Below are 13,453 nucleotides of genomic sequence, written 5' to 3'. Positions count from 1 at the left end.
TATTACAACAATAAAGGTTACACATTCTGCTGTCTCCTTAAAAAAAAAAAAGAAAAATAATCTATAGGTCAAGGATGAATGTCTAAAGACTGCAGTAATTAATGAATGGAAAATTTACTTCATATCTGATAATAATGATTTACCAGAAATTATTCCATCATATGTTGCTTCAGGCTTTCCTGATAAATACCTTAATGCAATCAAATTTTGTGTCTTGTAACTCAGGTCTGCTGTTGAGGAGCTGTTTGGAGTTTGTGAAATACTAAACAACTGTCTGCAAAGCTGTTGCACTTTTTTTTTTTCCAGAAGTGATGTCATAAGCCCCCAAACTAAAATATACGTATGCTTTCACACATACATGTCAAATAACAAGTATATAATTGAAAAAAAAAAAGCAGACCACTAAAATTCATAATTCAGTCTTTTTATTATTATTATTACGCAAACCCTTTGTGATTACACTGCACAAGGTGATAAATGGATTTTTTTTTCTAGATTGGTTACGTAGTTTTCTGAGCTAAAATGTCGAGACTGCTCAAAGCCAACTACATGACCCAAACAGCTTTCATTTGAGCTTGGAACACCTGAGGCCCTCTTTTCAGTGTAGTTCTCCGCACATTTTCCAGCACTGCAATGGGGCCAGGGATTCCATCTTTTCTGCTTGAATGGTTCAAAAAGAATAAGAAAATCTAGGAGGCAAAGGAAAGCAAAATGCTTTCGTAGTAAAATTAGATTGACTAGAAATGTGAATTTCAATGAGAACTAGAATCTGTTTGTGTAGCATGCGCTGCTGGCATTGGCTTTCATACATGGAAGAAGTCAGCAGATTTTTTCGAGTAAAATTTGTAAATTTTACTCAAAAAAAAAAAAAAGGAGTAAAGAAGCTCCACCAGGCCAGCAGAAAACAGAAGATCAAAATGTTGCCATTGTAAAAGTGTGGATGGATTACCTAAAGAAAAAGAGGACTGAGTAGTGTAGGAGACAGTATACTAATCCTAAGCAGTTCTAGGTCTCTTCCCTAGTTGTGCTCTGCACTGGGTATAGAGCCTTGACCTTGTGCCATATTTCTGCTAAGCAGAAAGGAAGTTTATCCGTATCTTCATAGGACAGAATGATAACAAAACCACTGCAACACGACGGAATATTTCAAAATACAGTTGCTATCACTATTGGGTGGTTTCTTGATAGATCATAAATAGGGAGTTAAATATAAATATTCAAGAGAAAGCACTGTCAACAAAGAAACATCCTACTTTACGCTTTGGGAGTGATTTAAAGTAAGCAGTTTTATTAATAGGATTCTAGCAGTAGCCTATACTACAAGATTTTACCACTGTCTTTAGATGACAATCTGACACCATAAACACAATATATTATTAATTATAATTTGCTTTTATCACCCAGGTATCCCAGTTCAGACCAGGGACCTTTCCTCTAGGCACCGTAAAAATTCATTAGAAATGTGTCTGGAGAGATTAAGATGAGTATCTGGCTACATCTTGGCCTTGATTGCAGAAGAGCACACTGTCAAGCATCTTAATAACATATTTACTGATGTTCAATTAGATGCTGGAGAACAAAATTGATCGCCACGCTTAAAAATGTTTGCTGCCGCCGTGCAGTGGTGAGAAATGCCGCCATCCATCACGCACAGGGCAGACCCCTGGGCTGAACACCCCGTCCCACAGTCACTCTCCGTGCCTTGCGGAGGGGCTGGAGAGCGCATCCAGCCCCTCTTCCTCCTCCCCTTCAGACTTCCACTCGTGGGAGTCGGAGATCACAAGCCCTTCCAAAGAAATATCCCCTCCCCGTCCACCTTTGGTTAATGAATGCAACCCGTTTTTAACCAGTTCTTGCCAGACGAGCTCCATCTTGTCCTGAAGAGCTTTCTGCACCCGGTTTCGTTTCACGTTCCCCAAGCACAGGTGACCTGAATCACGAATGGTATCGCAGATGCCATGTGGTCTGGAAAGCAGTACCCATTCTGGAAATCCCTCATCTGCACTTGTTATGCCCTACGCTTGTGTTTGCTTCTTTCCCCACTGCATCACTCCTGTGCCCCACAAGGTCATCCTGTGACCTTCACAGACCCTCACGTCTTGGAGAGTCTCACTCCTAAGCTCCCATCTGTAGTTGAGCCTCATACTAGTTCCTTAGCATGCAAAAATGGGTTTTAATTACATTTTTACCTGCTTTTATTAAAGCAGTGGACACAGCCTGTCACTTCCACCATAACAGGTACCCACCGCGAACTCCCAGCTCTTGCCTTGTTGGCAGATTTCACCAGTACAGCTCATACACAGGTTGTTGGTACAGGGTCATTAATAAAAATATTAAATAACCCTGATCTCTGAGGTATTCCCAGTTGCCTCATCTAGGAAAACATGTCAACAGACTCTGCCATCACATCTCTCTTCCCAGTCTTTGTGTGTGTGTTGCCGTCCTGGCCACAACGCTCTCTCCTGCTCACTCTTTACTGCTTTATTACTAGATTTGCTCTAGAAGGATAAAATAAGGGAAGTGATGTGCAAATGAGGGTGAAAGCATCATCAGACTATTCTACATACTCGCCTCCACCGCTCCTTAGCGTGTTTCCAGCAGTGCCACAGTTACCCTCTGGTGCTTCATTTCCTTGTGGCCTTTCCTCGTGGGGGAGAAGCCCATGAACCAAACCGTTGTTTTCTTTTAGTACAGTGGGGTTTGTTTGTTTGTCTGATACTGGCTTTCTAGCTTTGATTTTGCAATGTTTTTTAAACAAGCACGTTGCTATGCATTTAAGCTAAAGGCAGCCGGGCCAGAGAAACATGTGCAAGACTTGGAAAGTGGCAGACAAGTTTTACGCAGCACCATAATCATGTTTGTTTTGGTTTTGGTTGGGGTTTTTCTTTTTGTTGTTTTGTTTTGTGTTGTTTTGTTTTGTTCCCTGTCCCTCTCTTTGTAATTCCTAACGTTTTGCTTGCTTTTTGAGCCACTGCCAAGCAGCGCATGGATGTTTTCGTGGAAGTGTTGTCTCCAAGTACATCAGCAGGGTCTCGAACAGCCCCAGGAGGCTGCTCCGGAGGGGTAGCAGCCAGCTGAGACCCCCCAGTCCCCCCCCGAGTAACACACTGCAGTCACCTACACCCAGGTTCGTCTGCTGGTGTGCTGCCCGCTCACCCAGCTTCGGGGTGTCCTCCCTCCTCCTCCTGTCTCCGTGCTGACAGTGATCTCTGCAACCTTTATTCATGTCCCTCCCCAGAACATTTCTGAGCTCGCTGTGTAATTAACGCTGGCCGAGGGGCTCTATTTGTCTCCCACCACCACGACAAGGGAGCACTCATTTCTGTCCTTTCCTTCCCGTCCTTTCATGTGTTATTTGTCCACGTGAGAAGCCCGCGCAGCTTAATTTCTCTGAGAGTCTTTGCTAAAAGATGTCAGATGTCTTTTTTTTTTATTCCTTGGGGGTGTATTGGCCAGATCTCTCCCCGTACAGAGGGACTCGTGGGGCATCGCTTCTTTTCAAAAAAGCTGCCTGTTTCTTTCCCAAAGTCACACTTAGTTACCCTTTTGTTCACTAATTATTTTCTGTACTTCACCTGGCTTGGTCACCAGGCCTAATGGTCCGTGGTCACCTGTATCTTTCTCTAGAGCCATTGCTAAAGATTTCTGCCATGTGAGCCACTGGGCTTTTCCCTCAAACTCATTTTTTAATACACTTGTGTTTTTACACATCTAATCTGCTAGATAAATGTTTTTCTCCGTTTTCTTCATTTGGGTATAACTTCAGGTTTTTAAAAGATGCCTTTTAACCTGTAGCAACCTTAACCAAGCTGTTTAGTTTAGTTGTTTAGTTATGTTCACTTTCTTTTTAAGACTTTAAGAAATGACAAGCCCTCCAAGTGGGAATGTCGTGGAGCGGTAAATTGCAGGATGTAGAGACTCTTATGTGTATGGTCTTCCCAGCTACATGCTGAAGACTCCAAGAAAATCCATGTTTTGTCACCATCTCTGAGTGAGCTTCTTCGTGAATCCTTTAGATGGAGGTGAAATGACAAAAAAAAAAAAAAAAAAGTTTCATTCTGCCTTTTTTAATTTCTGGGTGGGAAAACTTGTACAGGTTGGTCTTTGAATCCAAGTGGAAGAGCAGCCACTTCATACAGGACTTAGAAGTAATCAGAGTTTAAAAGGGGAAGAAACTGGGACTGCCCACCAAGAACTTGGATGCAAGGAAGCGTAGGATAAAATTGGATAAATAGAAAATAAGACAAACACCACAAAGCTTTCCTAAGAATAGATTATGGCACACTAGCCAGACACTTAAAAAAAACATCAAACCCTACTTTATTTTACATCAAGGAAATGAGCTGACCTAATCTGATTGGATTTCAGGGAAACATTTGTTACTACGCTACTTGAAAAAAAAAAAAAAAGTAGGGAAGACCACAATTGCTAAATTAACTCTTAAAATGAATAAAAACTTGTGAAGTAATTTTGAAGGGAAAGTCTCAAGCCAGAGGGAAGTTGCTAGTGGACTTCCTTAAAGAATGATCCCAGACAGATCTTATGAGTGATTTTCACTGACTACCTTAATCGAGGAATGATGATACAAAGCTGGGGCACTGTTTGCACAAAGTGGGGCTGAAGTATCATATAATGAAGGGGACAAAAGTAATTTTACATGATGAACTTGACCCAGTATCCCGGAAGCTGGCATACACCAAACCTAGCGAAAGTTCTTCAGGATGGTATTTTCATTATAAAGATAATCCACAGTGGTCAAGTTTCTTAGCTGTCCTGCAGGCACAGAAGTAAAACATATAAAATAAAATTGCTATATAAAAATGCCACAATACAAATTTCATACAGAAAGTTCCAATGGAAGACAAAGAGAAGAAAGAAAAATAGATTTTTGCTTGTTTAATTTGAGACAGTCATAATGTTTCTTAACTTCCAGAAACACGGCCACTGAAAGGCCTCCAGATTCTTCTATTACAAAAAAATGTTTTTTTTTAACATGTTATTCAAGAGTGCCACACAACGCTTGTACATCCCACTTTCCCTTCAATCTCACAGGCATAACCTGTAAGCTGGAGATTAACCTACAAGATCAATAGAAACAATACAATGTGACACTCAATCCTTCTCCTCTGTTGATCCTGGAAAAATATTTCAGAATTTGGTCTCTTGCTCCCAGAGCTGTCAAGTGAGGCCAGTGCAGGATATGGAGTCACAAGCACTGCGTGACTTCCTGAAGGCTAACCTGAAATAACATACCACGATGTGCCTGGGGTAAGGTAATACTGGAGACACCTCTGTCCCACGAGCCAAGGTAGCTCACCTGCAGAGCCCTGCGCCGTGTCACGTGCATGTGCCAGCTCACGTCTATAGTCGTGCAAAAGCGTAGAGATTCCTGAACAAATCTGGACATGCCAGGAAACTCAGGGGAAGCCCGTGGCTTGGATGAAACTGATGACACTCTTCTTATAAAAAGCCTTTTGACACCCTTGCCATGCAATACCACTATAACAGTGCAAAGTTCACAGTCATAAACCAGGAACGAACAACAAGAACTTTTGCTATCAGCACCCATAAAAAAAGGGTATGTTGGGTGCTTCGGGCAGTCCTCAAGGCTTGTGAGATGTTGATAGCAGGTAGCTCTGAATATAAAAGTTAAAAGATATCAAAATAATAGTTGCTGTATATCTAGCAGGGATAGGAAGGTATTCATGCCACCACAAGAGGCCCTGATGACATATTATTTGAAGAACTGTGTCTACTTCTAAACCTGCATGTTAAAAGAGATCTACTGGAAATGGAAAAGATACAAAGGAGGGCTAAAGGAATGGTGGGGAAAGGCATCCTTCTCTGTGACAGGTGTAGCACAGCTGCTTTGGCTGAACCATGGAGGAGCAGGTTTTGGCAGGAACCTACAAAAGCTCAAGGGGTGACAGATTGAAAGGGACTTTATGAGAAAAAATTTTTTTACTTTCAGGGTGGCAGAGCGCTGGAACAGGCTGCCTGGTGAGATGGTGGAATCTCCTTCTCTGGAGATATTAAAAACCTGCCTGGATGCGTTCCTGTCCAACCCGCTCTGGGTGACCCTGCTTTGGCAGGTGAGTTGGACTAGATGATCTCCAAAGGTCCCTTCCAACCCCTGCTATTCTGTGATTACACCGTGAGAGAGAAATGCTCTTTAAACTGAAGTCAAAGACCCCACAGAACATGAGAATGTTGAATATGGTGAAATCTGGTGCTGAATACACATCATCTGAAATCTTTAACCATTCAGAGGAAGAGAAAATAAGGAGCAACCTCATGACATGGGTGAGTACCTTCAAGATGGCACCTGATATCTCTGCAAATCAGTTGAATAGTGCAACAGGGCTGCCTGCAATAGCTGGGGCACAGATGCGATGGCTGGCCCCAGGGCTGAGGAGGTCTTCTCCAGTCTTGCCTACGTCACCGTCAGAGCTGACTATGAAAGCCTTGGTTTTCAAAATTCACATAAAATTTACATGTTTGTCACCAGCCAGTTTATCATCACCTGCTATCTTGTATTCAGTAGTGTTACACAAGAGTGTGAATTAACGTGGAGCGCAATCCTCCTGATTATTACAGTTGGGGAACAAATGGGTCCGTGTACATGCAAGTATCTAATTAGTCACGTCGTGGTGGAGTGTATGTGGAAATACTCTCTTTGACTATGAAATCATACTGACTGCTCTGGCTTATACAACTATGTGTGTTGCTGCGACTCTTGCATAAGGAGAATTAGGCCTTCTGTTTTAATAATACTGCGCCATTCCACTCTATTCTGAGCCCTTAATCTTGCATCACAGCGAAACATTGGAGTAGCAACACATAATTGTGTATTTTTCCAATTTTCCATTTTGTAAAATGCTAGTTCCTGACCTCTGCTAAACAGCCTACCTTGACACTATATTAAATTAACCTTAACTGAAAAGACTCCCGGTGTGGCTATAATAGTAAAAAGAATATGACTTTACTCACTCATGAATTTCAGTTTTCGGTCTTATTTCCCTGTAAGAGCTCTATCGTCTTAGTATGTCATGTGTGCAGTTTCACAAGTTCTGTTTGTTTTAGGCTGAGATGACTTGGCCTCATTAGCTCCTTCTATCCCCTCCAGTTTTGGTGGGGTCCCAAGTGCCTCCTTAGCGATATTGCAAAAGGAAATCCCCATAAACCTCGGAAAGCCCCCAAAAAGCTGAGGGCGAAATGGAGCGGATCTCTGCTCTGGCAGGCAGCGTCCTCCCCTTGCGTGGCACTGCCACAGATGTCGATGGCAGCTCTGCATAGAGGAGGAGAACCCCAGCCCCACGGGTTTTGCTCGCTCTCCGTGGCTGAAAGGACACCCTCACCCCGAGCACCTCTTCTGTATGAGCTTGATGTTTAAGGGAGCTTATTGCTGGGGTTCCCAGGGCAGAGTGTCGTCACTGCGGCTCTTCTGTAATTTACAGATAAGGGGTGACAAAATAGAAATGCAATTTGGAGGATTGGGGACGGTACGGGGTCATGTTCTCTAAGGCTGGTGAGATACTTCCCTCTCTGCTCAGTTTCTAGGGGCACCAGCACATTTCTGAATTATCACTTCTTATTTTATATGAGCATCAGCAATGGACAGATAAAAAATTATTTGTGTGGTTTTAAAAATTAATACCTGGGCCTTTGCTCCAGAATAAGATAATTTCTTTTGCTTATATATAGCAATTCAGAATCCTCTTAATTACTAATTTATTTTAGGGTAAATTTTACCTCCTTCCACCTCTCCCAACACGCAGGTATGTATATACTTATGTACACGCACATATGCAGAGCCATCAACATTATTCCAGCATAAGTATGAATACCACGAAGCAAAAGTTTGGCATCCCTACTACAGTGAAAGCTGACTGCCACCTATGGGTAAGAGTTCATGTTAGCATATTTTGATAAAATTTTAATATCATTCTTGGTAATTAATTCAATTTGTAATTATTCTAGCAGGACAGAGTTTTGATTCATTTGCTATATATTTTGCCAACGACAATCACTGCTCACCCTCTGGAAGCTGGGTATTAAAACTGCCTGCCTCATGAAGGAGCATCGGCTTTGCGACGAGTTAAAAAAAATGGGGTACGACGTTCTCATTTTTCTTATTCTGAATGAGGAACACAGAGAAGTACCCAAATTCCCCATGCAAAGAAAAAAGACTCCATGCTACACAGCTAGGTACAAAGCTGTACTTAATGATTACTGTAATTTTAAAGTTTAGCCATCTCAAGGTTCTAAAATTTTGTTTATTGCTTTCTTTTACTAAATACATATAAATAGCTTAGCTATGCAGTCTCATGGAAATGTGTATATAATCAGCATCCCATAGTAATTTTCTATTAAAAATTTCTCAGAGTAAAATGAAAGCTATGTGGGGGAAGGGAGGCAGTAGAAAAATGTATGGCTTGATTATGTAAGCCTCGATTTTTCTGATAATCAGTCTATGTAGCGTTTACTTAGAAAACTCAAAAGGAAGTACAGACTGAAAAGCCAAACTTATTCTATCAAAAATATTTTTTTCCAATTCAGTTTTCAGGTTCTTAAAAGCAAACAGGCTGACAATTCTGCGTATCTGACTTCCAAAGAGAAAAACGCTAGATTACAGCTGCTATACTGCAGTAAGCTGCATTAAAATGGACACCACTACCCATTTATCACTTATAACATAGGTAAAAATAGCTGGAAATCTAGGAAATTAATGCATATATTTCAGTTTGGGAAAAAATCATTTTGCTCCAGTAAACAGAAGCTAATTGCAGACATTATATTTCTCCCTTTTGGGGCAGGGGCACAGTATTTCTGAAGGAATAGTGACAGATAAGGACTTACAAAAGGGAAAAATATATTAAAAGAGATAGTAACTAATAAAAACTAAGAATCAGTCTGATACTCATTTTTTAAAATTCCCCTTTTAAAGTAACCTTAGTCCTGGGCCTTCTCATTCGTATTCTACTTTATTAAATATGTTAATCAGTCTATCTAAAAAAAACCTGAAATAAATATTACACTAGTGCTTATCTTGTACATTTTCACTAAGTTTTATTACTAAACTTATTTTAGAATGTAAAAGCAGTCAGTAAATGCCACTTAAATATGAGACGTTATCACATCAACATTTCATGCCTGCTCTCCGACAGCGTCGGTACCCTTTATAATCTACGTATTCAGACTTCTATGGTAAAATCTTTGCGCTTTATAGGCAGAAGCATCTTGTAGCTAAAGTAACTCTGCTCCATAGTAATATATTTGTGATGCATTTTCCTTCTTACTTCTGAATTGACATATTTTAGACACCGCAAAAATAGCATTCTCCAATTTAATTCCTTGTGTCCACTTTGGCTACCGAATCAAGCCATCAAGAGCCCAGTACCATTTCCCCCTATTTTCAAACCACCGTTTAAACTTAACCCACTTAGTCTCCTTGGATGGGAACTTCATATTAGACAGAAATTACTCCTTATCGTGTTTGATGAATCCAGCTTAAAACAAAACACAGAACTGCATGAACATCTGTGACGAATGACTTGTCTCAGCCATTCTGCTCTTTCTTATTTAATCTCCCACTGGAGTACAATTTAGTAGGTATACTATTTTACAGTGCAGACCTCCTCCCACCAACCTACTGCTTGCAAAAGGAATGAAGAAAATATTTTCCATGTGCTGTACCAAAACCCGAACAGAATATAGTTGAACCTTTGAAAAGAATTAATAGTAGGAGAAGGGAAGTAAACAAATAAGCCAGCACCCCAAATTTATAAGAGCAACAAAAAGGTAAAAAAAAAAAAAGTAAAAATGCCATAAAGGTTTGTTACACTAATAGATCTACTCATAGAATATGAAACAAAACCCTCCTTTTTCTGGTGATACATCACCGAGTTACTACTTGTATACTTCTACAAGCATAAACTGAGAGCAAAATGTTTCTTTATATAGTCAGTATTATGAATTTTGAGATATTCCTATTTCAGTATCTTTAAAACCGAGGCCTTACTAAAGGACAGGCTCCGTGGAAAGCTCTCCATGATATGGGAAAACCCAGATAGGTTCCTCCGCATTTTTTTCCACCAACGATCTCTATGTTCAGTAAAGGAAAAAAACCACAAACCAGGCAGTGCACCTAATTCTCTGAAGGGCTTGTTGTTAATTTTATGCCTTTATGAAAAGACAAGGAAAATTCCACTTCCCAAGTAAAGAAATACAAACGTCATAATATCATAGCTTTAAAAAATTATTCTTTCTGTTCTATACAGATGTCTCATCAATTTCACTTGAATGCTGCTTATACTGTGTAACACAGATTTTTACTTTAAATAATAGTACTTAATGCCTATATGGATTTTTTGTTATCCAATAGCTTTGCTAGATTGGTCATGGATTTTTCCTATTCTATGCATTTTTTAGTACGTAGTTATATGCCTGCATTTTTCAACAGACATTCAAAATATTACTCTATTCTGGTCTATTCCACTGTATTTTGACACTGGAGAAGTGCATTCAGATACCCATAATATATGCTTGCAGAAGCAACTAAACAAAAAAACTGATTACCTTGTGATACAGTGGAATGGAATGGGGAAAAAATCCTGGTTTGCTTATAATAATTTGGTTTATAGTTAAGAAATGGAGCAAAGCACCTGGAACTGACTCATTGTAAATTCCAGAAATGCAAGGAGCTTCACAAAAACTCTGCGGTTACCTTGTTTTTTAAGTAACCATGCCAAAGTGACAGCTATTAACAGTAGCAAGGACTTGCATAACGAGGACTTGAAGGAAGGCTTAGTACTATCCATGCTGGAGTGATTTAAAGAGAATGAAGGCACGTATTTCTTTATGATGCATTATGTAACAACACAGAGGGCAATCTGAGGCATTCAAAAAATATGGGCCCCACATTTGATCTTATACTTGTTACTTAGCACACGAATATTTTCTAGTGCTTATAGCTTAAGGCTTATGAAACACCTAACTTAGGAATGTTATCCAGTACAAATGAGTTTAAAATGTTTTAGATGACATATTTTATGTTTTGTACATCCTTAGGAAAATATAATAAGTTCCATAATTCATTTTCTTCAAACTTCAGCAACACATGCAATCTCAGATAAAATAAAATTGTCAAAATCAGTGATAGCTGGACCTTCTGGTTCACATTAGTGTGAAGAGAAAACTGCTGTTGAGCTGACACATTGATAGATTACGAGTTCTGCTGAAGAATAGCTAAAAATGGTGATTCAATCTTGTCGCTACTACATAAGAAGAATAACAGAACTGGAGATGTTACTCATGATATAATGTCTTTTATCAAAACCCTAAAGGGTTCTGGTGCATCGAACACATTCTCTTCCTGAGAGCTTCTAGCTTTAAAAAAATGCCTGTGTAAGTAAATGAAACTAAATTGGCCTATTAAAAAAAATAGGATGAGCTTGTGCCCTAAATTTATTTAAACATGAAAATAATTGCTGAAATCTGAAAATCTGATTGTAAAAAGACTATCTTTTAAGGGGTATTTTTTCTCCTCTTTTTTTGCGATAGAGATGCTGGTCTTGTAATGATGAAATGGAGAGCTAGGAGGATTATGAAACACAAGTAACATGAAGGGCAAATCTGACTGAAAAAGAGGGAGAGTATCATTCCAATTATTTAAAACTTAACCGGGTGAGTTCTTTAACTAACTTAAATCAATACAGCTCCCCTGAAATCACTAAGGTGATACAGATTGACCCAAGAGGTATCCAGCGTGTAAGATAATGCGGACAGTCATCTTCTATTAGGACACGTAAACATAAACACATGTGGAGAGTCATATTTTCTAAATATCTCCTTAATCTTAAAATACCCAAAAGAGAACTTTTAAAATAGGCACCTTAAGTATTCCTGCTATTCTACCCCTCGTCCTCTGTTGATGTGAACCTGGGATAGACATTTACACTGAAGTCCCGTTTAAATACTGACTTCAGTCCCTCAGTGCTTCATACTTCCCTGTGCTGCTGCAAATCACCACGGAAGGCTCAAGATGGAGGGAACGGGGCCTTGGTGGCTTGTGCCTTCCTCCCACGTACATCACCAAATGCTCCCGGCGCTTATTTTGGTTTCATCCAAGGAGTCCTGCAACAACAGAAGGGGAAACAAGGCTTCACAGTCCTCCTTATCCTTCACGGACAGGGACAAGGTAAGGAAAAGGAGGAAGCAGAAACATAGAGGGGAAAGGATTTCTTATTACAGGCTCCCCTCTCCCGAAAGGAAAGAAACCTTGGCACAAACTTCATCATATCATAAAGCCATAAACAGGCATGCACCTCAGATTGCTGATAACTCGGTAGGTTTTGCTTCAGGGAAGGATGAAGTATTCTTTTGATTTTTATTTTTACTTTTTCCAGGTCCTCTACAGTAAGTATTTGCAGCTTCTCCTACAATAATTAATATTTCATGTTGCATAAGAATTCTTTATCTTAAAAAAATAATAATAACTCCCCAGCAAAGCTGTGACATCAAGTTTTGTTCTTAATTTGGGGATGAACGGGGAAGAGGGGAAGAAAAGCAGCAAGGCAGAAAGTTCATCACCCTGCTCTACATCGCAGGCAAGAGCCAGACACCGACATTAAATCCAAAGAAGTATCTCAACCCTGCTCTGTGTTTTGCCTACAGTTCTTCCACACACAGTTGCCTTTTGAGTACGCACACCGACATCTTTAGGATATTCAGGCAACGTTTTAACACGTTGTGGATAGGGGTAAAAAACAAGTCAGAAATATTTGGGAGGGTGTGAAGCAGTAAACAGCACCCAAGCAGAAATGTTCTAACCGATGCTATCACGGCCTGACGGCAAAGCAGGTTTCTATATTCTCCTTTCAAGCTCGTAGCCTTGGTAGCAAGTGAAACGAGTTAAATTTTTTTGAGTTTGGAGCGTTAACTGATTCCTGTTTGTTCCACAACGCTGTGGCAGCTCTTAAGTACCAGAGCTGGTAGAGAGGAGAGGCTGCGCTCAGGACAGGCCCTGTGGTGACAGGCTGCGGCATGGCGGGGACAGACCCGGGAAAATTTGGGAAAGGGGGGGGGGGTATCGCAGGTCTCCATCCATCCCGCCTCACGCCGGGCTTGCGCTCTCCTCGGGCTGCATCTCGCAAAGCAGAAGAGGCCATTACACCTCCCCTGTGCCAGGCCCAACATCCGCATCCTCCTATTTTATTTTTTTTTTTACTATTAGAATTTATTTATTTATTTATTTATTTTATTTTTCCTCTCCAGACAGCACATCTACACAGTGGCGTTTACCTATTTTGCTCGAGCCGTGGCTGCCAATGCCCCCTTATCTGGGCGGCCGGCGGCAGCGGAGCGTTGCCGAAGAGGAAAAACCCCCGTCCCTCTCGGGCGCCGGGCGAGGGCCGGCTCCTGGCGAGCAGCTCTCCCTCAGCGGCAGCGGCGG

The 13,453-nt window shown here is 40.7% G+C and overlaps 1 long non-coding RNA gene across 1 annotated transcript; it reads right to left on the bottom strand.

Moving 5' to 3' along the window:
- Positions 1-408: 408 nt before the first annotated feature.
- Positions 409-13,437, bottom strand: LOC106901614. Its single transcript, XR_001414330.1, has 2 exons — positions 13,303-13,437; positions 409-12,135 (listed from the first exon to the last, which is right to left on the bottom strand). It is a non-coding gene; the product is annotated as an uncharacterized LOC106901614 (long non-coding RNA).
- Between the last annotated feature and the right edge of the window lie 16 nt (positions 13,438-13,453).

The sequence above is a fragment of the Calidris pugnax genome, unplaced genomic scaffold, assembly GCF_001431845.1.
Source record: "Calidris pugnax isolate Ruff unplaced genomic scaffold, ASM143184v1 scaffold219, whole genome shotgun sequence".
Classification (NCBI taxonomy): Eukaryota; Metazoa; Chordata; class Aves; order Charadriiformes; family Scolopacidae; genus Calidris; species Calidris pugnax.
The sequence above is the reverse complement of the archived record's forward strand: the minus strand, read 5'-3'. Positions and strand labels throughout refer to the sequence as shown.